The sequence below is a fragment of the Carcharodon carcharias genome, chromosome 2 (genome assembly GCF_017639515.1).
Source record: "Carcharodon carcharias isolate sCarCar2 chromosome 2, sCarCar2.pri, whole genome shotgun sequence".
NCBI lineage: Eukaryota > Metazoa > Chordata > Chondrichthyes > Lamniformes > Lamnidae > Carcharodon > Carcharodon carcharias.
In genome coordinates this window covers 179,285,056-179,312,249 of record NC_054468.1, presented here as the reverse complement: position 1 = coordinate 179,312,249, position 27,194 = coordinate 179,285,056, and the positions used below count along the sequence as shown (strand labels likewise).

The window sequence follows — 27,194 nt, the reverse complement described above, 5'->3', positions numbered from 1 at the left end:
GAAGATAATCCTAGATGGTTGCCTCCAAAGCTATGTGCACTACTGAAAACTACCCTGTATATCAAGGGGAATCACCGTTTTACAAAAAGTCTTGGACTTTCTGACTTATACTTCCAAGTGTTTAAAATTCTAATCTCCTCCCCCAACTCCACCCCCAAAAACATATACAAAGGTTAAGGAGAAATTCCTGGAAATAAGAATGGGTCCAAAACAGTGAACAGAATTTGACACAAAGATGGGAAGAAAAATATGAATGTTATGAAGTTAAAATAATTTTTTAAAAATAGAAAATGCTGCAATGCAAAGGAGCATCAGCATGAGAGTGAAAGGATAAACAAATGTTCCAGTTTTATCAGAACTAGAGGGGTGACAGTGGAACTGCTCACCTATTATTCTCTTCCAGATTCTAATTAATCTGCTGCATATTTCTGCCTGCATTTGGGGGCAGTCTTACGCATTATTGGTACCATTTTATTTGTATAATCTGCACAGCATTTGTGATTTAATTATCTCAATCAAAAAACAGCTCTTGTACTAATGTGTTGCATTTTATGGATGAATAAGAAAACAATAAAAGGGAAACAACAAAACCTCCAGCACAGAATCTTGGCTGGAAATTAATACTATAGATAAAAAGCTGTATGAAAAGAAAGTATTCTGCTGGAGCAAAACATGACTTAGGAAGGTAACAGAAAAATAAGAACAGGAACAGGAGTAGCCTGTATGGCTCCTCAAGCCTGTTCCCACATTCAATATGATCACGGCTAACCTTCTGCCTCAACTCCACCTTTCCACCCCTCCACATATCCATGGATTCCGAGAGAGATCAAAAATCTATCCATCCCAGCTTTTACAAGACTCAAAGATGGAACATCCACAACCCTTTTGGGTTCAGAATTCCAAAGATTCCAAACACTCTGCGTGAAGAAATTTCGCCTCATCTGAGTCCCAAATAATCAAACCTTTTCCTGAGACCATGCCCCCGTGTTTTTGATTTCCCCAGCCAGGGGAAACAACCTCTCAAGGGTCTATCCTGTCAAGCCCCTTCAGAATTATATAAGTTTTAATGAGTTCACCTGCCATTCTTCTAAACTACAAACATGTATATTTACTCAGCCTCTCATTATAGGACAACACTGTCATCCCAGGAATCAAACTAGTGAACCTTCACTGTATCACCTCCAAGACAAAACACAATGTTCAGCAAAGAATGCTCTTTTAGACTTTGGTCCAACCATGGAACAATTGATATATATGATGGATATAGTGTGTATTACACATATGAACATGTGTACATATATATGCATACACACACAAAAATGGCATATAACTTCTCTTTAGTTTTATGATGTAATAATTAGCATTCCGTTCAACAATCTTTGGAAATGTGTGACATCACAGCATAAATGCTGTGCCAATGTAGCAGGGGAGTAGCATTGACGCTCAACTACTAATGTCAGTATGGGGCTGGATGCTGGACCTCACATTCTGCGGGGCAAACTCTGTAGCTTCTGAGGAGTTGTGTCGGCTGGGCCTCCGCAAGTAGATGGCAATGATGGCGAGTGGTGTCCTCTGGGACAGAGCCAGAAGCCCTGAGCAGGCTGAAGTGGAAGGCAGAGCCAGAAACCACAAGGAGAGAGAGAGGAGCAGCAGGCAGAAGAAACAGGAATCTTCATACAGTAAGCTGCGGGGGTGGTTAGAGCAAGAGTTACAAAAGAGCAGCCCAAAACTTTGTTGGTGTCTGGAGAACCAGTGAGGGAAACTGGAGCAAGTATACAGCTGTAAGAGACCAAGAAGAACCACATCCACCCCCACCCAAATCTGAGAACCTGAGAAGCTGAGGTGACAACGATATCCTTTGTGCTCTGGATGGCAAGGTTATCTGGCTCAGGTGGTTGAGGAGAATTAGCAATAGGGGTGCCATGGGTATGCTAGATCTCAATTTTATTTCTCTGCTGTGTTTTGAATCGGGTTTAAATATCAAAACCTTTTTCCAAAGAGTGGAAATAGTAGGTCAAAAGGGAAGGTTTTGGGATCACTAACATCTGCTCCTACGAATGTGTGAGGCATCCCTGCTCCCATTGTTCTACAACCAAGTCTGCAGTACAGATGATTCAAGACCTAGAGTCAAGCTCTCAACAGTTTTATTGTGTAACTTAAGTATTGGGCTATGGTCGTCCATTGTAAAAAGTTCACTTCTTTAAAATGAACTTTTACATGAATGTATTTATGGAAAGAATTTTCGGGTGGACGAGCGGAGGCGGGGCCCGCTGGCTGACGTGTAAAATGACATGCAGTAAAGTTGGGCGGGTGTCCCGACGTCACCGCGCATCATTTAGATTTTCAGTTCGGCGGGCGTGCAGTTAACTGTCAAAGGCCTATTTAAAACTAATTGAATCAATAAAGTGAGCTGCCTGTCCAACCTTAAGGTTGGGGGGCAGGCGAAAAGCCCAGGCGGCCTTCGCATTTTTCATGGCACCTCATCCTCAGGCGGGATGAGGTTTCATGAAGTGCTTAAAAATTCACTAAAATTTTCTTAAAAACTCATTGGCATGTCCTAGCTCTGTCACATGAGGGGTCATGTTTTAAAAGTTTTTAATTTCTTTATTTAAGTGTTTAAACCATAAACTAATCTCCGAGGCACCTCTGTGCTTCAGCGAGATATCGACACTATTTTGGGCGCACGCGCAAAACAGCACAAGCCACAACTCTGGGGCCCCCGCCTGCACAGGGAGCGCTTCTGGATGCGCGTCACGTTGGGCGGGCCTTAATTGGCCCGCCCACATAAAATGGCGGTGCAGACTCGATCGGGGGCACCGACTGGGTTTGCACCTGTTGCTGCCCGACCCAACAGAACCCCCCTGCAAGGCGAAAATTCTGCCCTGTAGGTTTGATGCCAGTGGAATAAAGGATCACCGTGCTGGAACTTTTGTGCATTCTGTGTGCTTTAAACCTGTGTTACATTATGCAGGACTGATTTAGAAGCAGGTTACATAATTGGTGCTGCCAAGGTTTGGGGAAACATAAATTGAAACAAAGGTGTGAATGCAGTTACGATGATGGTCAGAATTTTTCTGTCTGCGAGTTGGGGGCGGGGCCCTCTCACCGACCCAAAAATGACATGGGATGATGTCGGGGGAACCCCCGACATCATGCCACCCTATTTAAATATTCAGGAAGGCAGGCGGACAGCGAAATCAGCTGTCCACCCGCCGACCTGCCAATGGCTAAATGAGGCCATTGACAGTATAATTAAGCCAACTAAAGGCCCTCCCCGTCCAACCTTAAGGCTGGCAGGCAGGCCAGGAGCCCCAGCAGGCTTCTGAAAAAACATGAAACCTCATCCACTGGCGGGATGAGGTTTTGTGTCTGTTTTAAAAGACTTCAACAAACTTTGTGATATTTATTAACATGTCCCATCTCGTGTGACATTATCACATGAGGGGGACATGTTAATAATTTTTTTATTTTTCTATTTTTTAAGGTTATAAAGCTTTCAGCGCTCTCCCTGAGAGAGCACTTAGTCTCAGGGAGATGTGAACTCTTTCGCGCGTGAAAGAGCGCACTTTGACAGTTGGGGAATCCCTCCACCACCCCGCACCCCCCCCCCCACCCACGCACAGGACGCACATAGCGCTTCCCATCGGGTAGCCCGCCCACTCAAAATGGTGGCAGGGCCTGTTTCAGCGATGGCGATCAGCTGCCCACCCGCCGCCAAGCTGGTGGGTCCACCCGCCCATCAAGGGCAAAATTCTGCCTGGTAAGTACCAAGATATGTGATTTCCATCATAAAATTTCTCATTGGTTGAAAAGCTATCCATCACTGAATCTACATAATCAAATAAAATGTTCTTCCATATACAAACATAAGAAACCACATAGTGCAAGATATTTTACAGAAAGCCAGGCAATAATATTCCACCTAATTCCACGAGTGGGCAAGTATATTAACAAATGAGAAATCTGTGTGTCATCAAATAACGAATAGAAATAACAGGTCATTTTAGATTACTTTTGATTAATTGAACAACAATTATCATTGCTCTACAATCCTCTATAGTTCACAGCTGGGATGCAAAAGGACATATTACACCCACAAAATATCTCAACTGACAGGAGCATTCAAAAGCATGCTAAAAATTAGATTTTTCCCTATTGCAAAATAGCTGCAAACATAGACATGAGAATGCAAAAGAATAAAAAATGTTTACTTAAAAAAAACACTCATTCTTATAAGGTCTTTTAAAAAATGAATAATGCAGTTACAAAAGTGAAGTACCTCCCAAGTGACATGGCCTTCACCATAAATCCCTTTGTAGGTTAATAAATTAGCATTGCTGTCCATCATCAACAGAATACCTGCTGCTCAGCTAGAAACTCAAGCATGCTTTGTAAAACATTGCACAGTACTGTCACTTCATAGGTCAGATATTTTGAATGCTTACCTGTAGCTGTAAAGTGGTTTCAATAATTATGCAAAATCTGTAGTGTAACTAAAAGCGAAGTTTGAACTTGAGTTTAATTGTAATGCTATACAACCTTGCGAAGCAGACATGCTACTTTTATTTCGCGCTGCCTTTATTATAATACAAACAGCAAGAGGAATTCTTAAATTTTGATTTTTTTTTAAGTTTAACATATCCCAAATGGTCTGCGGGTTCTTTAAGTTTTTAATATTAGTAAAGAGTGAATTCTGTAATGGTATATGTATAAAACTCCTCAAAGGCCGTGATGAACTAAATGTGCCATTAATATGTCAACTTTTAGCCAAAGGAGCAGCAAGGAGTTGTCTTGCTGTAAAAGATTGGTGATGATTTGCTCAATCAGTAATTCAAGCAAGACCGTTCTAACAAAAATTGCAGTACACCAAAAGTGTAACAAAACCAGATATTTTTGAAGAACAGGGTATTTTTTCTATTGGTAGAATGGGAAGAAATATATTGTCAAATGTTGAGCTATAATAGAAACAACTGCAACTATTAATTAAAGAGGCATTCTTGGTAGTTGCTGATTATACTAAAACTTTTGATTCCATCAAGCATATGAAGCTATTCGACATACTGCTACTAATAGATTTTCCGAAAAACACAGCTAATCTTTTGAGGTTTGTATCGGTGTGCTGTAATTAAATGAAATGGTGAACATACAGAGCAGCTTGAGAAGTGAAAAGATATATCAGATTATCATGTTGCTTTAACGTCTAATATGAAACCATCATATGAGACATTACTTACTGTAATGAAGTGGGGACCAAATACAAAATTAGAACAAGTAAATGAAAACCAAAGTGTTGAATATTATACACCTATACACCTGCCCAAACTCAATATTACTCCCATTGGGTATAACTTGTGAGTAATTGGACTTTATTTTTTATTTGTACATTCACAGGATGTGGACGTTGCTGGCTAGGCCAGCATTTATTGCCCATTCCTAATTTTCCTTGAGAAGATGGTGGTGAGCAGCCTTCTTGAACTGCTACAGCCCATGTGGCATAGGTACACCCACGGTACTGATCAGGATTTCCAGGATTTTGACTCAGTGAAGATGAAGGAATGGCTACATCTTTCCACGTCAGGATGCTGTGTGTCTTGGAGATGAATTCAAAGTGGTGGTGCTCCCATGCGCTCTTATTGTTTTAAGATGTCGATGTCACAGGTTTGGGAGGTGCTGTCAATGAAGCTTCGATAAGTTGCTGCTGTGCATCATGTAGATGGTACACACTGCTGCCACTGTGTACCAGTGGTGCAGAGAGTATGGTGGTGAATAAGGCACCAATCAAGTGAGCTGCTATGTCCTGGATGATGTCAAGCTTCTTGAATGTTGGAGCTTCATTCATCCAAATAATTGGGGAGCATTCCATCACGTTCCAAGAGTCCCTGATTTAATCAGCAATTTTATAGATTTAGTGGATATAAAGTAGTACAGTGGTGGAGAAGCTACAATTGGGCTAAATATTCCATTTAGGAAGAAGGAAATATGACTGGGTTTGTTCCTGGTGATGATTCACTGACCTCTGGATAAAATTTTCCTATGTAGATGTTGGGTAAGACTATGATACCTATTACCTGGATTAGATACTGGAAGATAAACCACAACCATAGAACAATACCTTGGTAAGGAATCAATGCCTTTAAAATATTGAAAAAAGGAGAAAAATTGGCAAAGAATTCTCTACTTAATTCCATTATTTCCCATAAATACAAAATCTAAACGCCAGTAGTGAAATTTGTGCCGACTTTTGTAATCCCTGCAGTACCAAATAAAATGACAAAGCAATCCAACAAAATTGTTTGGCAATTTGGATTGTAAATGTGCCAGCTGGACATTATTAGACCCTCCGTGAGATGGGGTGATAGGAACCTTCCAGCTACCTGGTGACAGAATTAAATGTCAGTCAGCAACATGGCAAACAACACTCTCTCATGTTGACTTTGAAAACAATGAGTGAAACATGATCATGTGCATAATGATCGCTTAAAACATTCTTAGCTTGACAATTCTAATTCATGTCTTTAATCCCCAACAGGGCCTTCAAGCATCCTGCAGGAAGAGGCGCAACTCCTTACCACCTCAGACACACATACTTCAGTGGGACCAATAAGGCAGATATTTGGGTTTTCACCTGGTGACTCATACATCACAAGTGAGCAAGAGCAGATGGTGGAGACAGGAACAGCAGTGGAGAGTCTGCATCAGAAGCCGCAGGATGCTCCAAGCTCTGATCAACTGGAAGCAGATGCTGTACCCTGGGGGCCTTTGATGAACAGGGTCCATCTGGAGTAGCAGCACAGAATGTGCAATGTACTGGCAGGCATTCCAGCCGTACTGTATACATTTGCAGAGAGAGTTGCGGTGTCCATCTCAAACATGTGTGACAACTGTCAACAGAATGTTGCAGGCCTTTGTGCAGATTTTTCATCCGTAGAAAAAGTAGCTACCTGCATGTAGCATTATGCATGACAATCAAAAGGGTGCATGCAAGCCTTCATCCAAGGCCAGCATACTGTGAATGCCACATTAAATATGATGAATGATGCCCTAGCCTTGGACATTCATTGCCCAATGATATGCAACAAAGTGCTCTCCAGCTCATTGCTACCAAAGAAATGGGGGTGTTCCAAGAGAGTGAATTTCATGAGAGGGGACATGGAAGTAGGGACTCTGTTCAGACTGTTGCCATTTCTTACCTATTCCCCACCTCTTACCCTCCAGTCAGTATTTGACATGTAGCCTCCTGTCCCAGTGGCTGATACTTGCCCTGCACAGGTGGAGACAAAGCCATCTTTAGCAGGGCCCTCAGGGGCTTCAAGACCCAGGGGACATTGGTCAAGAGCATCACAGCCAAAGAGGGATTTGAGCAGCCTGCCTCTACTATTGCTGAAACCACAGGGATTGCACCATGTAAAAAAGGGGAGTAAAAATTTGGATATCCACATGGGTGAATTATAAAGCATTAGATTATTAAATTTCCATTTTAATTTTGAGTCATATAAATATTATTTCCTCCTACCACATTCTTGACTTGCCCTGTTTTGGTTGCTAGTTGGCAAGTGGCCTTTCACTTGTGACAAACGGTAGGGCATGAATTGAAAATGAGCAATGAAGAACCATAAAAGTGAGGATTGGTTGTTTCAGGATAGCTTTGTGTTGGGGAAACGGACAGAGGGGTGGAGCAAAAGTTGTTTTTGCACGTGGCTGTCAGATGTGTGGCCTCGTGGCTCCTAAGTGAACCTTGCAATAATGAGGGCAGCCCAAGCAGCAGTGTTCACCACTACTGATGCATTGCCCATCTCAAGTTCCACCTCCTCCTTAGAATCATCTAAAGAGGCTTTGTGCCCTCCTGCAGGCACAAATCACACACCTATTCTATGTGCAGACACTTGAAGAACTTCCTCAGCATGCTGATGACTTTCTCAATGATACATATGATTGTCATGTGCCTTGGTATCGCTCTTCAGCCTTATTGGTTGGGCTCTGAACAGGTGACATCAGCTATATTTTAAGTGGGTATCCATTGTCTGCAAGTCAAGTACTTCACTCAGCTGGTAAATCTGCTTTAAGTTTGAGCGAGATCAGGGAGGATGGTCTGATACAGAATTAAAGCATCATGGCAAGTGTCACATAACAGGCTTTTCAGCAAGTTAAAGCCCATGGAATAAAGGGAACAGTGGCAGGTGGATCCAATGTTGGCTGAGTGACAGGAAACAGAGAGTAGTGGTGAAGGGTTGTTTTGCAAATTGGAGGAAGCTATATACTGGGGGTTCCCCAGGGGCCAGTGATAGAATCACTGCTCTTCTGGATCTTTGGGTGTACAGGGTATCGTTTCAAAATCCGCAGGTGACACAAAACTTGGAAATATTGTGAACTGCAGGAGGAGAGTGATAAACTCCAAGACTGGTGGAAGATGAAGTTTAATTCAGAGAATTGTGAAGTGATCCATTTTGGTAAGAAGAACAAAGAGAGGCAATAAAAAATAAAGGACACAATTCTAGGGGTTGCAGGAGCAGAGGGACCTGGGTGCACAAATGTTTGAAGATGGCAGGGCAGGTTCAGAAAGTAGTAAAGTATAGGGATCTTGGACTTTATATATAGGGGCAAGGAGAATGCAACAAGGAAGCTGGTGAACCTTTATAAAACACTGGTTCAGCCTCACTTGCAGTATTGTGTCCAATTCTGAGCACTACACCTTAGAAAGGATATGAAGGGATTAGGGAGAATGCAGGAAAGATTCATATGAATGGATTCAGGGATGAGGAATTTCAGTTAGGTGGATAAATAGGAGCTTGTTCTCTATGGAGAAGAGCGGATTAAGAGATTTGACAGAGGTATTAATGTCATGAGGGTTCTGGACAGAGTAGATAGGGAAAAACTGTTCCCTTTGGTGGAAGGGCAGAGACTGATTTAAGGTGATTGACAAAAGAAGCAACAGTAACATGAGGGAGACATTTTTATGCAGCAAAAGGAGGATCTGGATCTGGAGTGCACTGGAGTGATAGAGGTAGATTCATCATGACCTTCAAAAGGGGGAAGGCAACGGCTTAGTGGTATTGTTGCTGGGCAAGTAATCCAGAGATCCAGGGAAAAGCTTGGGAAACCCAGGTTTGAATCCTACCATAGCAGATGGTGGAATTTGAATTCAGTAAAAATCTGGAATTAAAAGTCCAATGATAACCGTGACACTATTGTCGATTGTTGTAAAAGCCCATCACTAATATCCTTTACAGAACTAAATCTGTCGTCCAGATCCACAGCAATGTGGTTGACTCTGAAATGGCCTATCAAGCCACACAGTTGTAACAAAAAACTATAAAAAAATGAAACCTGATGGACCACCCAGCATTGACCTAGGCACTGGAAATGGCAATGGCAATCTCAGCACTGTCGACCCTGCAAAGTCCTTCTTTCTAACATCTGGGGATTAGTGCCAAAATTGGTGAAGCTATAAAACAGGATTACTTGTGTGCCAAACAGCATAAGCAGCAAGTGATAGACAGAGCTAAGCGATCCCACAACCAACAGATCACATCTAAGCTCAGCAGTCCTGCCACATCCAGTCATGAATGGTGGTGGACAATTAAACAACTCACTAGAGGAGGCGGCTCCACAAATATCCCCATCTTCAATGATGCAAAAGATAGGGCTGAAGCATTCGCAACAATCGTCAGCCAGAAGTGCCAAGTGGATGATCCATCTCGATCTCCTCTAGAGGTCCCCAGCATCACAGGCTACAGTCTTCAACCAATTCAATTCACTCCACGTGATATCAAGTAACAGCTGAAGGCACTGGATACTTCAAAGGCTGTGGGTCCTGACAATATTCCAGCTATAGACTTGTGCTACAGAACTTGCCGTGCCCCTAGCCAAGCTGCTCCAGTACAGCGACAACACTGGCATCTACCCGGCTAGTGGAAAATTGCCCAGGTATGTCCTGTACAAAAAAGCAGGACTAATCCAACCCGGCCAATTATCACCCCATCAGTCTTCTCTCCATCATCAGTAAAGTAATGGAACGGGTCATCAACAGTGCTATCTAGCGGCACTTGCTAAGCAATAACCTGCTCACTGATGCCCAGTTTGGGTTCCACCAGAGCCACTCAGCTCCTAGCTCCTGACCTCATCGCAGCCTTGGTTCAAACATGGATAAAAGAGCTGAACTCCTGAGGTGAGGTAAGAATGACTGCCCTTGAGATCATGGCAGCATTTGACCGACTGTGGCATCATGGATCCCTAGCAAACTGGAGTCAATGGGAATCAAGGGGAAAACTCCCCGCTGGTTGCAGTCATACCTAGCACAAAGGAAAATGATTGTCGTTGTTGGAGGTTAGTCATCTCAGCTCCAGGACATCACTGCAGCAGTTCCTCAGGGTAGTGTCCAAGGTCCAACCATCTTCAGCTGCTTCTGTCATAACGTCAGAACTGGAGATGTTCGCTGATGATTACACAATGCTCAGCACCATTTGAGACCCCTCAGATACCGAGACAGTCCATGTTCAAATGACAATATCCAGGCTTAGGCTGAGAAGTGACAAGTAACATTCACGCCATACAAGTGTCAGGCAATATCTGTCTGACGTGAGACCCTGAGTCTCCTGAGACACAGGTGTTCTGACGCTTTAAGGAAGTTTATCATCCACCTTTACACTGTAGCGGGTATGGCCCACCTCCAAGACGCCCTCTCTGCTGATCCCCTCTCTCCTATTGGACAGTAGGATCTGAGAGGAGCAGGCTGCTGTTGCTGATCTAGCTCCTATTGCTACGCTTTCTGTTCCTGCTCCTGCTAGTCATCTTCATCTTCAACTGAGGTCCAAGTAAAACAACATAAGCAGCGCACATGCTGATCAGACAGACCGGAGCTCCAAAGTTTTCAAGGAACCACCAAATTGTGTAATCTCTCAGCACACATACTGTGAACAACACCTTTCACACTTACTGACAAGAAAGCAGCTGCAAAGTTTCAGTGCTTCTTGGCATATTTCCCTGTCATGGCTTCAGCCCCCATAATTTCTGCTATATTGTTGCCTTGCTTTCACTGGTGAGTTTCGGGAAGCCCAGGAAACCCATGGACCACAGCTAAATTGCAAAAGCCATGTTGATATTGCTGTAATTTACATGGAATATATAAGAATCAGAAACAGGCTGTTCAGCCCAAACAATCCATACGAGAGAGATCAGTAAACTGATGTTGACAACCCGTTTCTCCTGAGGAGGTAGCTCACACACAGTCCAATGCTTTAGAGTCAGTGGGCTGAAGCCAGTTTTCTGATGCGCTGTCAATTTCCTCAGTTTAACACCTCACCCACTCCCAAGCCCCTTTCCCGCACATTAAAATTCAGCCCAAGGTGTCAACACCAGAACAGTTTTGGTCTCCTGGTGGTTGAATTATTTTCAAAGCTGTGTCTGGATTAACTCATGGATAATGGCTACATGGACATGATATCAGAGGACGATCTGAATATTCCCGAAGGCAGAAGGCAAGAAAATTGGAGGAGGAATAAAATCTGTTATCTTTTTCTAGCACATAAATTCTGATTCTATCATTTTTCCATAATTGACTGTTGAACATAACTTGAAAACATACAATGATCAGTGTATTTCGACAACATGACACATTTTTTATTGGCATTTATTAGGATAGCTGCCAATGGCTGAAAGTCAAATAGAAGCACCTCATACATACTCTCACAATACCCTAAGGCAAAGATTGAGCACTTTATGATGTCACCTGAAATTACTGCCTTGCAGTCTGTTCCAACTCTCTCTCTTTGATTCTCATGTTGCTTGTGAATATTTGGGCCAGCCTTCTCCTAGGCATTGAAAAATTAAAAGAATAATGCAGAGCCTTAAAGACCAGGGGCTTGACTTTCTGCTAGCTTGTGCTACTTATTCAGAGCAATTCAGCTGAAGTTGGATAACCCAGCCCGAAGAAACACCAAATCTCAAGAGCAAATTAAGTTCAGTTCAAATCAAGGCCAGGATTTTACATTCGGCGTGCAGGGGCAGGCCCAGCACACCGGAACGTAAAATGACGCGCGATTACATCTGGTGTGCGTCCCTACATCATTGTGCCATCTTGTGATATTTCATTCAGCCAGCAGGCGTCAGAGTTGGCTGCACGCCAGCTGATAGTTGATAGGCCTATTAAGGCCATTAACAAACTAATTAGTTTCAAATTTATGCTGCCCATCCAACTTTACGGTTGGCGGGCAGGCAAAAAGGCCAAGCAGCCCTTACGTTTTTTAGGAAACCTCAATACTTTTAAATAAAATGTCTCTTTGAAAAATAAAAACATGTCCCATCTCATGATACAGTGTCTCAAGAGCACCGGACCCAACTCTCCCTCCTCCTCCCACCCACACAGGTAGCGCTCAGCGCTACTACTCATGTTCTACGCTGGGTGGGCCTTAATTGGCCTGCCCACATGAAATCGCAGTGCAGAGCCGATCACGGGCGGCGGTCGGCTCCGCAGCCGCCCCCACCCACTCCTGCCAAGCCCGCCCGACGCGGGAAAAATTCAGCCTCAAGTTTCTGCAATGTTTGGTCCTGGTTTAAAAAACATTGTGCTGGAAGCTGGCCCTGGCCATAACCTGAGTGAATTAATCCCCATGACGCATTTCCTCTGTTTCCATTTGCCATCTTCAAGGGAGATCCTAAAACTGAGCTTTTTTTGGGAGCAAGAACACAAATAGGAATGTTTTAAAAGTTTTTGAATATAATATTTTTCATTTGCTAAGAAATTGACTATTGTATTTATAATGTCATTTTCAGTTATTTAAAATCCAGCTACTCACGGATGGTGTATTTACGAGAAGCCTATATTCAGTTGTCTTGAAAGAAAACTGCATCAAATCACCACTCTTAATTATATCAAGGATTTTTTTTTTAAATAATAGGATAAATTAATTACAAAAAAATTTCTTATTGCACTGATTCATAGCAGATATTAGGAAACGTGAGATACAAATAAATTTGAATGGAAACTTAGAGAAAAGAAAACACCTTAAAAGAAGCACAATTTTGGACACAATTTACACCCACATTGCCAACTGCAACAAAAGCAGAAATTCTAGCCACAGCTATCTAATTATCAGGAGACGTGTAATTGTGTCATTGGTAGTAATTTTAACTTAACCCAAATGTGTAAAATGGCGATATCAGATCAGCAACTTGTTAGATAACCTGCCCAATTTTCTTTTCCACTGAAATTAAAATGACCCTCACTGTGTGATGAAAGGAACTTTGTGACAAGTGTAGAGGATGTGGGTGAGGACAGCTCCAGCTCCTTCAATAATTAAACACCAAAGAATAGCATTATGTATTACTTCACTTGTTCAAACATAACAAATTTGCTTGTTGCAATGACAGCTAAGTCTTCTGCACAGCATCACTTTACCATGTTTACATAGCCTGCCACATCACCAAAACAACAAAACAATTATTTTTGATGTATATGTACATGTATACATTCAAATACACTTTCCCATGAAAAGTCATCAAACAGCAAATTTTTTTTCAATAAAAGGTCAAGTTCCTGGACATTGGAATTATTCTCAACTTGTCTCCATTCCAATTAAGCAGGCACCCTAATCAAAATCCCAAAAAGTGACTGTTTCCTACCGAGGATAGGCTTGAGACCCAGAAACAGATCCAACTCCCGCTTCCCACCCACAAAGCGAAAATTCGGCCCCTGATTTTTGCAATAAACCAAAGCAACCCCAAATATTTCTTCAACAAATGATGCCGTAGAAATCATATATTTGCATGATTTAACATAAATGGTCTAATGAGGGCACATATAATTGACAAGTTATTTTGATTAAGAGAATAGCAGTTCTCTTTAACATAACTCTGCTCGCACTTCAGTTTATGTATATATTTAGTAAAATAACATCAATGAATAGTATTAGAGTAAACCAGCTAAGCTCTGTACACGAGTTTGCATGAGCCAGAGAATAGTCTTTGTATCAGACCCTGACTCTCCTATGATTTTTCCATTTCTTGTATATGCTTAGATTAATTCCAGACAGCTTATTTTTTATATTGATTCAAGTTCAATTTTTACACAAGCCTGTTATGATCATTAGGTTTGTCTTTAAGCATCACTCTTGGGTAGCCAGGTTATTAAAATCTATTATTGAAATGCAGCTCTCCACAACTCCAAGATTCTGAATCCAAATGTATAGGGTCAGTCAATTTCTATATCTAAAAGAACACAGTTAAGTCGACTTTCTCTTTTGATGAAGCTTTCAAAAAAGTCACTTGTTCTTACTTCATAATCGTTTTTTGCCTCAGGCTTATTGAAAGAAAACATTTTCCACAGACGTATTGCAATGAATACCTAAATACAAAGGTACTTTGAATTAATTTAGTTTGTGAAGATAAATATATCTGCAGTAGCGAGTTTTAATCGGATTCCTTCCATCCAGAGAAAGTGAGTTAGTTCTCTGTTATGATGTGATCTTCTTCTTTTGTTATTGCTATGACGCAGCAGATCATGTGTGCCGGGTAGACCAAATCCACAAGGGAAACTTGGTCACGCTATCACAATGGTTTTGCAATTTGTGTTTATTACAAGAAGATGCGTGCACTGCATTTAGAAGTAATGAGTCCACCAAAACCTTTAGAAATTTAAAAAAGTTAAATTAAAACATTTATTAACAAAATAAAAGATTTCGAGCACACATGCAAGACTACAATTACTTAATAATATAACAAATCCAAAAATTCCTAATTAACCTGGCTCCCAGTCGCACATCCCCTTCAAGGCAACAGTCCAAAATAGATTTTAGATTTAAAAGAAAACCAGCAAGTTAACACAATAGCCACTTGAGAGTGGAATTCCAAATGGCTTTCCCCAACTTCAGTTACAGAACACAGCCGACTTATGCACAAATAGCTGGAGGCTTCGTGAAGGCTGTTTCACACACTCCTGTTAGATCTTACATAGCCCTCTCCTCACATAGACTTTCATTCTCCATTACATACATTTCTCTCTCTTTAATATGTAAATTCTATTGTTCCATATGTCTTTGAAACTGTATATTTCTCATAACATAAAAACTTTTATGTTGCCAATATTGTCAGTAACCTTTGGGTAAAAATAAACACACTCCTTAGCCCTGCTTATCTGACTAGTTATAAACAGACTAAGATCCCTTTGAAATACAAACAATCCCTTCATTTATCAAAAAACACAAATTCCCCTCACACCTTACATGCTAAGCCAGCATCCATGTTTACTTATTAGCATATCAAGCACATTTCTACACCTAGCTTCTTTTGATAATTCCAAACTTGCAGTATACCTGACTCAAAATTGAATTAAATCACACAGACAGACCCAACTATACTCTCACCCATAAACCTACTTTACAATAAAACAGAAAAATATTATGAAAATTATGATACTTCCGTAACAGTATAGGATCTCTTTCTTTGGTTCAAAGATATATTTAGGGACACATTTTGTTTTCGAAGCTGAGAGGTGCCAGTGATGATAATAACATGCACATCAGACGTTGGCTGGGTTCATGAGGGCCTTTGTAGCTAAAAGGCCCGAAATTTTAACTAAACTCTTTCAACGACTTTAACTTACAATAACCCTTCCAAATTGCTGATATTCTTGCTTAGACATGAAACAAACTTTTGTTAAAAAAAAAATTAAGACAATTACCAAAACAATTGTTGAAAGAAAATGAAATGTGCTTCAGGAGCCCTAAGATTGCCCATCAACTTTACACAGCAAATAATAATAGACTTGGAAAGTCCAAGGGGAGAATTTTGTCCCAGTTGGGGGTGTTAGGCGGGAGCGGGGCAGGCGTGCGTGCAGCCAATCGCTGCCCGCGATCAGCTGGCCACCGCTATTTTATATGAGCGAGCCAATTAAGGCACGCCCAGTGTGATGTGTGTCTGGATGTGCTGAACGCTCCCTGTGCGGGTGGGGTTTCCTGAGTCAGGACCTGCACTCTTTCATGCATGCGCACAGAAGAGCGCAGAAATCTCCCTGAGGCACAGAGCTCCCTCAGGGAGATTAGTCTAAGTTCAAAAAAATTTAATAAAAATTTAAAACAATTAACATTTAAAAAAAATGTTAAGACATGTCCCCTTCTGTGAAACTGTCACATAAGCTGGGACATGTCTATTAATTTTATTAAAAGTTTTTACAAGACTTTAAAAATCTTCATGAAATCTCATCCCGCCCATGGATGAGGTTCCATGAAAAATGCAAAAGCCGCCTGGGTTTATTGCTTTAATTGATAGTTCACTGGCCTTAATAGGCCTTTGACAGTTTGGCAGGTGCACAGCCAACTTGGGTTCTTGCCCACCCAACTGAAAATCTGAATGACACATGTCATTTTATGCCTCAGTGAGCAGGCCCCACCCCTGCTCACTGAGCCGAAGATTTTGCCCCAAGATTTGACTGCTAAATTCACTGATTTTAGCCAAGAAACAGTTGAATGCCTTAACTGACCTCAGTGCTCCTGGGTCAGGAAAAGAGAACAAAAAACAATCAAGCAGAATTCCTGCTCCAGATAGCTGCCAGGCCTCACATGGTCAAGCAACTTACCAATTATATTATTATTGAGGCTTATACATGAGTAATGACTGCTTTGGCAAGATGCCCAATGCTAGCTCGGAGATCAATATTTTCTGTTGAGTCGAGTGGCATAGATTGGCAAGTGGAAAAGAAAACATATGCTTTTGTGTTTATGCATTGGTTCTGATGATAAAATGAAGCTGTAACAATACAATTTTCTTAAAATAATAATTATTTCCTTAGTTTTCACTCATTTGATGCACTGGCTTTTCTTAAAAATATTTCAAATATATGCAGCAGTACAGAAGATGGTAAACAAAGAGGGGTTGAAATACTTTGCAAAACGCATTGTGAAGCTCAAGTGGTATATTGACAGTGCCTGTATAATAGAGGACATTTTGATTTTTGGGAATTGCAACATAATGTTTCAGAATGCTCTTAGATTAGCCATCTCACTCAGAGAAGGCAATCATGCAAATGATGCCTGTGATAAGTTGGAAGGAGATGAAATCAACAAAGTTCATTGCATGGATTACCTTGCCTCTTATTAGCTGCATATGTCCTTGCAGAAGATCACTCAGATCACCAATTGGCTCTCTAAGGATTATCAGATCAGCCATGATCGCATTGAATGGCAGAGCAGATTCGATGGGCCAAATGGCCTACTTCTGCTCCTATGTCTTATGGTCTGTTGACTCAAAGCCCTTTGTCATTTTTAGATATGTCTGCTGGGTTGTACAGGTATTAGGTGACATCACATATGTTCTGATTTCCCTAGCATAATTGTTTCTTCTTTTAGTATGAATCAGTGGTAGCACTCTCATTCTAATTCAGAAGAGGATGGATTCAAGCTCCAGTCCTGATATTTGAGCACATAATCTTGTGCATCACTTCAGAGCAGTAATTATGGAGACTTATCCAGACTTTGGCTGAAAAGTGACAGGTCATTTGCACTGCGTAATGCTGGGCAATAATTATTTCCAACTAGAATAGGCCCAATATCTCTCCCTGACCTTCAGTAGTCCCATCATTAATTTTCATTGGGGTCACCATTGGCCAGAAGCTTAACAAAAGCAATCATATCGAGGTGCGGCTACAAGAATAGTGCACAATCTAGGCGCTCTATGATGAGTGGCTTATCTGCTGATCTCTTAATACTTCGCCAAGGCTCAAACCAGGAATATATATTCACAACTTAACTGGGTAGTTTCAGTGTCAGCGACAACATCCGTGAAGTACAACACCATTTACAGCAAGAGCAGTAATATCACAGGAACACCTTCACCTCTGATACATAAACTATCTTAACTTAAACATAATGGCATATCATCACCCTTGCATCAATCACTGAGTAAAATATTGAAATTTACTGTCTAGTATCATTATGAGAAAACCGTCACACCAGGAACTGTGGGGAGAAGGTGGACTGCCACATTCCCAGGACAAACAGGGTTGGGCAACAAATGTGGCTTCCCCGCATGTTTCACATCTTGAGAACAAAATAAAAATGAACTGTGATTTGGGGAATGGGGTTTGAGGTGGTGTGATTGGGGGTGGTGGGGGGCGGCGGTATAGGTTGCAGCAACGTAGGGAGAATTCAATTCTGCACGCAATTTTGCAATACCTGAAATGAGCTGGAAGTACATGTAAGTAAGACGGTTACATCAGCTGTAAAGTCCCATCCTGAAAAAGTTTTACTTTCCTTATATGCGTCATACTGAGGTCTCTTTTCCACAACAACAAAAGCATACCTTTACATAGTGCATTTAACGTGGTAAAACTTCCCAAGGCACTTTACAGGACCATTATCAAATATTTGACACCAAGAAACAGAGATATTAGAACAGATGACTAAAAGCTTGGTCAAAGAAGGAGGTTTTAAGCAGTGTCTTAAAGGATGACAGAGAGGAAGATTTAGGAAATAATTCCAGAGCTTAGGACCCAGACGGGTGAAAGCACAGCTGCCAATGGTGGAGTGATTAAAATCTGGGATGAACAAGAGCCAGGATTGAAGGAGTAGAGATCTCAGAGGGTTGTAGGCTGGACAAGATTACGGAGCTAGGGAGGTATGAGGAAATTTAAGACTGTAAAAACAAGTATGAGAATTTTAAAATGGAAGCATTGCCAGACTGAGAACCAATGTGGGTCAGCAAGCAGAGGGATGATGAGTGAATGGGACTTGTCCAAGTCAGGATACCCCAGCAGAGTTTTGGATGACCTTAAGTTTATGGAGGATTTTTTTTATTGTTATTAATTTATGGGATTTGGGCATTGCTGACATAGCTAGCATTTATTGCCCTTCCACAACTGCCCTTGAGAGGGTGCTGGCAAGCTGTCTCATAAACCACTGCAGTCTATGTGGAGAAGGTACTGCAACAGTATTGTTAGGCAGGGAGTTCAAGAGTTCAACCCAGTGACAATGAAGAGATAATGATATATTTCAAGTCAGGATGGTGATTCGGAGTAACCTTGGAGACGGCGGTGTTCCCAAGGCATCTGCTGCCCTTTTTCTTATGGATGGTGAGGTCATAAGCTTGGGAGGTGCGTCAAAGGAGCTTTGACAAGTTGCTGTAGTGCCTCGTGTAGAAGGTACACAATGCTGCCATTGTGTGCTGGTGGTGGAGGGAGTGAATGTTTGAGGTGGTGCCAATCAAGAGGGTTGCTTTGTCCTCGATGGTGCAGGGGATGGTGTATTGCCAGAGCTGCACTCATCCAAGCAAGTAAAGAATATTCCTTCACATTTCTGACTTTTGCCTTGTAGATGCTGGAAAGTCTTATGGGAGTCAGGACATGAGTCACTTGCCACAAAACTCCCAGACTTGGACCTGCTCTTGTAGCCACAGTATTTATATGGCTGGTCCAGTTCAATTCTGGTCATTGGTGATTCCTAAGACATGGAAGGTGATGATTTTGATGATGATAATACTGTTGAATGTCAAGGGGAGGTGGTTAAACTCTCTTGTTGGAGCCGGTCATTGCCTGGCACTTGTGCGGCACAAATGTTACTTGCCACTTATAAGCCCAAGCCTGTACGTCGTGCAGGTCTTGCTGCATGAGGACACAAAGTGCTTCATTATTTGAGGGATTAAAAATGGAGCTGAACACTGTAATCAGCAAACATCCCCATTTCTGAGCTTATGATGGAGGGAAGGTCATTGATGAAGCAACTGAAGATGGTTGGATCTAGGACACTACACTGAGGAACTCCTGCAGTGATGTCCTGGGGCTGAGATGATTGACCTCCAACAACTACAACCATCTTTCTTTGTTCTAGGTATGACTCCAGCCAGTGAGAAGTTTTTGCTCTGATTCCCATTGTCTTCAATTTTACAAGTGTTCCTTGATGCCTAACCTGGTCAAATGCTGCCTTTATACAAAGGGCAGTCACTCTCACCTCACCTCTGGAATTCAGCTCTTTTGTCCATGTTTGGCCCAGGATTGTAATAAGTTCTGGCAGCAAGCGGGCCTGGTGGAGCCCAATCTGAGCACTGATGAGTAGGTTTTTGCTAAGAACCGGTTGATGGCAGTTTTAACAACAATTCCATCACTTTGCTGATGATTGAGAGTGAGCCAATAAGTGGTCAGTGACCAGATTGGATTTGCCCTGCTATTTGTGGACAGGACATACCTAGACAATTTTCCACATTGTTGGGTAGATACCAGCGTTGTAGCTGTACTGGATCAGCCTGGCCAGAGGCGCATCTAATTCCAGAGCACAAGTCAGGATATCATCAGGACTCATAGCCTTTGTTTTCTCCAGACACTCAGCCATTTCTTTATATCATGTGGAGTGAATCGAATTGGTTGAAGACTGGTCATTGTACAGTGGGGACCTCAGGAGGAGAACTTTCAATCTACTTTTTTAGGAACAACATAATGATAACTCAATTTTTTTCGCAGCAGGTCAAAGGCACCTGTATATAATCATAATTAGTGTTAAAACAGTCTCAAGCCAAACCCAGATATAACAAAGTAATATTTCAGTCTTATTCATTTATCTAAATGTTGTTTCATAGTACTTCATTTCATTTAGTTTAACCATGTAACAGCATCAACAATTTGTAACAGTTCAGAGATGATTGGGAAGTGTATCTTTATTCTAATGGATTTCAGTCCAAATGTAGCTGAGTATTTCATAAAGCTTCAACAGCCATTAATGTTCCTACAGGGTATAAAGTAGCTAAAGAATAGCAATTACTCCAAGAAGCATGCACCATAAGAGTTGGGCCAAGTGAGTAAATATAACTATTCAGAATCTAGTGAGGACACCAAATTTAGCAATCAGGCAAGTGCAAGACATTAAGGATTTACATGACATTTAGTGACATATCAAATTGTTGTTCTTTGCATATTTCACATTTAATTTTCTTTCCCATTCCATGAGTGGAACTATATGAATCATTGTGATGAATGATAGGAAGCACATTGTTAAACACTGTAACATTCAATTTATTGCATGCCTGGAAAGACGAACATTCACAATATCTGGCATGAGCCAAAAGCAGTTGCTTGTGAGAGTAAAAGATTTAAACTGATTGAAGGCTGTTCCATTCAAGGAATTAAAAGTAGAGCTACTTATAGACAGACTTTGACAAGGAGAGAGATATCAATAATACCCACACTCATGAAAAATCAAATTTGGTAATATTCTTGTAGTATACAGAAAAATATGTTTAAATATGGTAGAATCCTAGAGGGTTGTCTATTGGATAAAACACAAAAGTATAATGCATTATAAAAGAATAAGACATGATAGATGTGATTTTATAAATTCGCATCTCATCTCAATTGTTGTAGTTATGGTTCATTCTCAAACTGCAAGATTTGTAAATGTGCTATTTGTCACCATTTTTCATTTTTTCTTTCAGTATATGTATTAAGGTGTTCTGCAATAGACGATGTAATTGAATCATGTAATTTAGACAGAACAGAATATCATAGAAGTCTAGAATAACTTGTACATGGTACTTAAACATACCACAATTGGGCATCGAAAAGCACAAGAGTGAAATTTAAGTGGCTTATATCTAAATTCTGAAGTGCTTTCTGGTACTCGATTATACTCCAAGGTACTTTTTAAATTTCAGACAATACATACAAGACCTGTTGGATATCTAAAAATTTAAATTTTGAAGTTGCCATGGCGGAAAGTCTAGATAGTGAGTTCAACCTTTGCACGAGGACTAATAGGAAAAGGTGAGAGTGCAGAAGTCTGTTTGAGACATTAAAATGATATCAGATATCCTGATTCCAGAAGGCTGCAGGTGTCAGCAATGATCTGCTGTGAAAGCATGAACCTCCTGAGACACTGGTGCTTACACATGTTGAAAGCTGATTCTCTGCCCGTAGACCCTGCGCTGGGGATCTTGCCTACTTCTAGCTGGATCTCAGTGACCATCGCCTCTAACCTGTGGAGCAACATGTAGCTAAGGAAAAGGCAGCTGGTGCTGGTGTTGTTGCTCATCAGAGGTGCAAGGTAGAGCTGCATGAGCTGTTCCCATGCCATGATGAAGACTGGCAGCAGGGAAGTGCAGCTGAAGACGAGTGAAATGCAAGACAGGTGAAGTGACTTCCAAGAAGTTGACAATCATCTGTCAAGCACTGAAGCCACTCTCTGAGAAGGGTAATGTGAGAGCAGCTTCTCACTTGGCCATGGCTGAGGCTCTTCAGTTTCACTGATTAAAAGCTTCCTAGTCTGTTAGTATCACTAACACTGCATTCTCTTGCTCAGCTCTTGCCTCAGTGACCCCGGCAATTTGCTGACAGCTCAGCAAATAGATCCCCTGACTGTTAATGCCAGAATCATTGGTTAACTTAATACAATACTTAACTGCTTATTAGAATATTTAAATAACTTATCCAACAGCTGCACAGGGTTCCCCGTTCACCTTCAAAACAACCTGGGGGAAACCCAGAAGTGGGCGGGATGATGTCGGAATCGGTGGCTTTTAACTCCCCACAAACAACCAAACCTACCCATCACATTCTGAGATCCACACTCAGTGCCAGGCGCCGCCATATGAACACATTTGACCTCTCCCTCCAGCAGCACCGCCGCACCCTTTTTCAAAGCTGTGCATGTCCCCAGTTTCATTTTATTCTTCGTCTCATCCGACGCCTCAACAAGAAATTTTTTCTCTTTCTCTCAAGTGCTAAGGAACGCAAGCTCCAACAACTCATTGACACCAACACCCATCTAGGACCCTCCACCCCTGCCTGTCCCTCCGTCCCCACCCCATCTTCCAATCCCAGCCCCGGCCGTGTATTCACTGTACACCCTGACCTTCCCCTCTCTGACGCTGAACGTTCAGTGCTCAACAAAGGACTTAGTTTCATACCCTTACGCCCTCATCTCAATGAATTTCGGGCCCGGCACGATGCTGAACTCTTCTTCCGCCGTCTTCGTCTCCGTGCTCACTTCTTTGGGCAGGAGTCCTCTCCCCATTCAACGGATCCTTTTACCCACCTCCAATATTCTCCCTCCACCTGGACGTCTCCCTCTGGTTTCTTATCTTCTCTTGATCTTTTCATTGAGAACTGTTGGCGTGACATTAGTCGTCTCAACTTCTCTGCTCCTCTCACCCATTCTAATCTGTCTCTCTCTGAACTTACTGCACTCCATTCTCTCAGGTCCAACCCCAACATTGTCATCAAACCTGCTGACAAGGGTGGTGCTGTTGTTGTCTGGCACACTGACCTCTACCTTGTGGAGGCTGAGTGTCAACTCGCAGACACTTCCACCTACCTCTCCCTGGACCATGACCCCACCACTGAACATCAAGCCATTGTTTCCAGGACTGTCACTGACCTCATCTCCTCTGGAGATCTTCCTCCCACAGCTTCCAACCTGATAGTCACCCAACCTCGGACAGACCGCTTCTACCTCCTACCCAAAATCCACAAACAGAACTGTCCCGGTAGACCAATCATGACAGCCTGTTCCTGCCCCACGGAACTCATTTCTCATTATCTTGACTCCCTTCTCTCTCCCCTTGTCCAGTTCCTTCCCACCTACATCTGCGATTCCTCTGACACCTTACATCACATCAACAATTTCCAGTTCCCTGGCCCAAACCACTTCCTCTTCACCATGGACGTCCAATCCCTCTACACCTCCATCCCCTACCAGGATGGTCTGAGGGCCTTTAGTTTCTTTCTCGAACAGAGGCCCGAAAAATCCCCATCCACCACTACACTCCCCCGTCTGGCTGAACTTGTTCTCACACTACACAATTTCTCCTATAACTCCTCTCACTTCCTCCAAATAAAAGGTATGGCTATGGGTACCCGCATCGGCCCCAGCTATGCCTGTCTCTTTATGGGGTATGTGGAACATTCCTTGTTCCAGTCCTACTCCGGCCCCCTTCCACAACTCTTTCTCCGGTACATCGATGATTACTTCGGTGATGCTTCATGCTCTCGTCAAGACTTGGAAAAATTTATTAATTTTGCTTCCAATCTCCACCCCTCCATCATTTTCACGTGGTCCATCTCTGACACTTCCCTTCCCTTCCTTGACCTCTCTGTCTCAATTTCTGGTGAATTTCTGGTCCACCAATATCCATTACAAGCCTACCAACTCCCACAGCTACCTCAACTACAGCTCCTCACACCCCGCTTCCTGTAAGGACTCCATCCCATTCTCTCAGTTCCTTCGCCTCCGTCGCATCTGTTCTGATGATGCTACCTTCAAAAACAGTTCCTCTGATATGTCCTCCTTCTTCCTTAACCGAGGTTTTCCACCCATGGTCGTTGACAGGGCCCTCAACCGTGTCTGGCCCATCTCCTGCGCATCCGCCCTCATGCCTTCTCCTCCCTCCCAGAAACATGATAGGGTCCCCCTTCTCCTCACTTACCACACCACCAGCCTCCGCATTCAAAGGATCATCCTCCGCCATTTCCGCCAACTCCAGCATGATGCCACCACCAAACGCATCTTCCCTTCACCCCCCGGCGGCATTCCGTAGGGATCGTTCCCTCCAGGACACCCTGGTCCACTCCTCAATCAGCCCCTACTCCTCAACCCCTACCTATGGTACCTCCCCATGCCCACGCAAAAGATGCAACACCTGCACCTTCACTTCCTCTCTCCTCACCGTCCAAGGGCCCAAACATTCCTTTCAAGTGAAGCAGCATTTCACTTGCATTTCCCCCAACTTAGTCTACTGCATTCGTTGCTCCCCATGCGGTCTCCTCTACATTGGAGACCAAACGTAAACTGGGTGACCGCATTGCAGAACACCTGTGGTCTGTCCGCAAGAAAGACCCAAACCTCCCTGTCGCTTGCCATTTTAACACTCCACCCTGCTCTCTTGCCCACATATCTGTCCTTGGCTTGCTCCATTGTTGCAGTGAAGCCCAACACAAACTGGAGGAACAGCACCTCATCTTCCGACTAGGCACTTTACAGCCTTCTGGACTGAATACTGAATTCAACAACTTTAGACCTTGAACTCCCTCCTCCATCCCCACCCCCTTTCCATTTCTTCCCCCTTCCTTTTGTTTTTTCCAATAATTTATATAGATTTTTCTTTTCCCACCTATTTCCATTATTTTTAAATCTTTTATGCCCTGCTAGTCTTTCCACCCCATCCCCACTAGAGCTGTACCTTGAGTGCCCTGCCATCCATTCTTAATTAGCACATTCGTTTAGATAATATCACCACCTTCAACACCTCTTTGTCCCTTTGTCTGTGACATCTTTTGATTATCTGCTCCTATCACTGCTACAACCACACCCCCCCCCCACTTCTCTCCACACACACACACCTCCCCCAACGCCCCCAAACCAGCTTATATTTCACCCCTCTCCTAATATTCATTCAGTTCTGTTGAAGGGTCATGAGGACTCGAAATGTCAACTCTTTTCTTCTCCGCCGATGCTGCCAGACCTGCTGAGTTTTTCCAGGTAATTCTGTTTTTGTTTTGGATTTCCAGCATCCGCAGTTTTTTGTTTTTAACCAAACCTATCTCCTATCTATAAAAATTTCCTCCATTTACTCTGTTTTTCTCTCTTCACAGATGCTAGCTAATATTTTCAGCATTTTCCATCTTTACTGGTGTTTGACCTAGATCTTTGAATTTTGACCCTTTTTTATTCAGAAAAAAAACACCATTATGGTTATTCCCTGCTTGATATCTTAATTGTTGAAAAACCTCAGTTTAGAATATCTTTTAGTTTATGTGTGTGAATCATCTCTCAGGTTTGCCCTTGAAGTGAAAACAAAATATAATCCAGGAGCTGTTGACTCTCTCAGGCTGTGTTTAGATTTAATAAGAGTCCTGATTTAATGGGGGGGGAGGGAGACTCGGTGTTCAATAGTCTATTATTTACAAGGGCTGAAAATAACTACTGAATAGATCTGTAACACATCTTCCCAAAGTCTTGCAGTTTGTTTCCTATTTGATTTGCACTGCTGATTCCACAGCAATGGAAATTTTCCACAGAACAAAGCACAACTGGGAGTGCTGAAAGAACAATAATCGTATTAAAGGGTTAGGAAGGGATCACAAAGTGCTTATAACCGCCATCACAATACAAAATTATATTACAGTGACTATTTAAATAGATAACAACCATGTATACAATCTACAGAATTATTACGCAATCACATTTGTATAACAAAATTAATGATTGTGACATTACTAAAATTTGTGGAGGAATAAGCACAAGTCCAGCGTATAAACATACAAAGCTTGATTATTGTTTCTTAAACAACTGATTTATTGTTGCTCAGTAGGGGGCTGCTCTCCTCAGTGTTAGTTCTGTGGCTGAGAAAAGGCAGGTTAGGAAATTAAAGACAAAATACTGCGGATGCTGGAAATCTGAAACAAAAACAAAAAGCGCTGGAAAAACTCAGCAGGTCTGACAGAATCTGTGGAGAGTATAGATCCGTACGGACTCGAAACATTGCCTCTGTCTTTCTCTCCACAGATGCTGTCAGGCCAGGTTAGGATATTGTTCACTAATACAAAAGCAAAATACTGTGAATGCTAAAAATCTGAAATAAAAGCAGAAAATGCTGGATGAGGAAGATTTTGTTAACACCCCCCCCCCCACCCCCAACCGGGATCCCAAATATTCCTCAGGTGAAATAATAATTTACTTGTACTTATTTCAATTTAGTATACTGCAACAACTGCTCACAATGAGTTCTCCCCTACATGGGGGAGACCAAACACAGAATGGGACACTGCTTTGCAGAACACCTCCCTTTAGTCCACATGTGTGAGTCCGAGCTTCTGGTCACCTGTCATTTTAATTCTTCACCCCACTTCCACTTTGACTTTTCTGTCATTGGCTTTCTACACTGTCCCAATGAAGCTCAATGTAAGCTTGAGGAACAGCATCTCATATTTCAATTCGGCGCTGTTACAACATTCCAGGCTCAGCATTGAATTAAATAATTTCAGATCATAACTTCAGCCCCCATTTTTTTTTGATGGCATTGATAGTGATAATTATGTGATTTCCATTCACATCTCCTCCGGGCCCATTTTTGGTTTCTTTTCTTGTTCTGTTACCATCGTTTTTTTTCTACACCTTGCACAACTTTTATCATTTAATCTCACGCCTTGCACCCTATCACAGACTTTCCCTTTTCTTCTTTGTACACTTCCCCATTTCCCTGCCTCTGTCCCTGAGTTAAACTGGTTG

The 27,194-nt window shown here is 42.2% G+C and overlaps 1 protein-coding gene across 1 annotated transcript in view; it reads right to left on the bottom strand.

Moving 5' to 3' along the window:
- nrxn1a (neurexin 1a) overlaps window positions 1–27,194 on the bottom strand; it is a 2,049,839-nt gene that overhangs the window by 535,315 nt on the left and 1,487,330 nt on the right. The gene's annotated exons all lie outside the window — the stretch shown is intronic.